This window comes from Talpa occidentalis, unplaced genomic scaffold, assembly GCF_014898055.3.
Source record: "Talpa occidentalis isolate TD23 unplaced genomic scaffold, MPIMG_talOcc4v2.1 talOcc4.4, whole genome shotgun sequence".
NCBI classification, from domain to species: Eukaryota; Metazoa; Chordata; class Mammalia; order Eulipotyphla; family Talpidae; genus Talpa; species Talpa occidentalis.
Genome location: NW_023604295.1, coordinates 6661701 through 6664312, shown reverse-complemented (window position 1 = coordinate 6664312; position 2612 = coordinate 6661701).

Sequence of the window (2612 nt, the reverse complement as noted above, 5' to 3'; positions counted from 1 at the left end):
GCGCGCAGCAGTCAGAAGTAGCTGCTCAGTAACTAATTTGTTGAGTGTTGAATGTGATGGCTCACGCAGCAGAAGTATATATTTAAGTGGTTGATGATTGACTGACTGACTGGAGGGAGAGTTGATCTTCATTCTCTCTCTCTCACTCATTCATTCATTTATTCCCTTTGTCACTTCACCACTATTTATCTGAAGAGACTGGAGTTAAGATTTTTAGCACACTGAAGTGAGCTCATGTATCAGCTCACACTCCGTAGACTTGAGGTATTTTGAAGAGCACGGCTTCTTATGATGTAAGTACGACCATCTCCATTTACAGAAGAGGAGACTGAAAAGTTAAGTGAGGTTAAGTGAGGTTCTGGGGCTGGTGAGAGTGCCGTACCCTCAGCTTCCTCCCTCAGGATGGCTCCCCTCACGGCTGCTTCTCCCAGGCTCAGCCTCTGCCCACCTTTCCTCACCTGACCCTTTACACTCACCTTTCAGAACTGGAAACGATCTTCTCCAGTCATTTATTTCATATTTTAGATGACTCCATATCTCACTTTACCCAGGGGAGCTACATCTTAAAACTGTTCCTCTCTGAGGAGAGAGAAGCAGAGCACCATGGAGAAGAACCCCGAGACCTCAGGGAACAAGTGCTGTGGCTCTGGGGTGAGTTGGGGACCCCAAAGCTCTGGTCACCCTAGGTAGGTGCCCCTCATCTGTTCACTCATCGGGCCAGGCTCCAAATAAAGAAATGGAAAAATTGTCCCCACTTTGGTCAGAGTCTAGAAAGCTGTGAAAGTCACTTTGATTTATAAGAAAGAAGAGAAAATGAAAGTACAACAGGTCCTTAAATAACAGTGTTCTTGTTCAATACCATTCATTCTCTTATAACATTGATGAGAAAAATATCCCAACTGACGTCAGATGCTTTTCAGTGACCTGGTTTTGTTATACATCATTTTGTTCAGTGAGGGAGGAATCACTGTAGTTAATCATAGGATGAGTTTTGGTGGACAAAAATGGCAATTTAGTTGGGAATACAAATCAAAAACTCTTAAGTATGCACAGCTGATATCTCCTGATGATTAAGTCAGAAGTTACTGTGTCCTCTGGAACTTAAAAGCTAAAATTGGGGAGCAGATCTTAGTTCAAAATACACAAACAACCAGAGGAGAAGATTTCAAACACTTGACCTTGGTGTTTGTCTTTGTGATTTCGTTTGAAAGGGAAGCATGCCTGAAATGCTCAGATTCTGTAAAGCTCTGAGCATTGAAATAAATAAAAGAAATAGGTAAGAATATGACATATACTGTAAATGATAACCAATAATAAATCTAGAAATACACAAAATATATTCATCTGTAAGCTAAGCATCAATCTAATAAGTGATAATAAATATGATAGCGAGCCTAAGAATAGGATCTATAAAATAAGAACAAAATGAAGAAATGTAAATATTGAAATTATATCATGAGCTTGTATTTTGCACTCAGAACGATTTTCCCTACTGTGTTAAGATGCTTTGGCTGGCAAGTAAAAGGAACTGAACCCAGGCCAACTTGGGACAAAGGGGGATTTTATTTGTTTAAATTTTGTTTCTACTGCGGGAAGGACTGGAGGTGAGCTCAGGATGGAGGGGCTGGGAATCTCTTCCCTTCTCCTCCACCACTGTAGCTTGGTGCTCCAAGGCATCATCCCTTCCGGCTCTGGCTGCAGACTGTGGTGCTCCCGCCAGGGCACCTGCGGCTTCGCTCCAGGTCTCCATGACTTGCTGTTCAGAGGGACAAAGGGCGCTTCTCTTCCTCCCAGCAGTAAGAAGTCAAGTCGTGACAAGCTGCACGCCTCAGCTTGGTCCAGTGCCCCCTCTTGGCCTTCAGGTTGGCAGAAGAAAGTGGGTACTGTGATTGGCCAGACCTGGGTCACCACCTCCTCAGAGGCCAAAGGCACTGCTGCTAACCCCCCAGAACCACATCTACACTAGGGAGAAGCAGCTCCCCAAAGGAACAGGGAAGGGAAACAACAGTGGCCCACAATCTTGGCGTCTTTTCTCCATGCTAACAAGAGATGTTTTCTCTCTGAGATTGCTACAAAGCAGCCTTTTATAAAGAATGTTTTATAAAATACTTTCTTTTAGCTTTTTATCATAAAGCTTAGGAAACATTTAGAAAACATCTTTTTTCCCCCTTTTTTTTACTGATTCCAGTTGTTTTGCATTCTAGTCAATAGACTTGAAGGCAGAAAAATTCCCCATATGAGATCAATTTGTTCTTATTTTGGGAGCTGTGGATAACACAGGGGCACTGGAATCAGACAAACCTAGATTTAAACCCACCTCTGCTGTGGAGACTAGAATGGGAGTTGGGTACATTATTTAGGTTCTGTTGACCTCACTTTCCTCATTAGTAAAATGGGCGTAACAACAACTCCCTGCCCCCCCTCCCCCGCTTATTGCATGTTAGGGATTAGCTAGACAACCCGTATTCAAAATAGCACCATGTCTCAGTAGATGTTCCTTTATTTACCTTCCCCTTCAAGGACCAAATTCTTTGTCCTCTCAAGAAGTCTTGGACAAGCAAGATGTGACACCAAGCAATGCCACATGGGGTCTGATCATTTGCCACATTCGT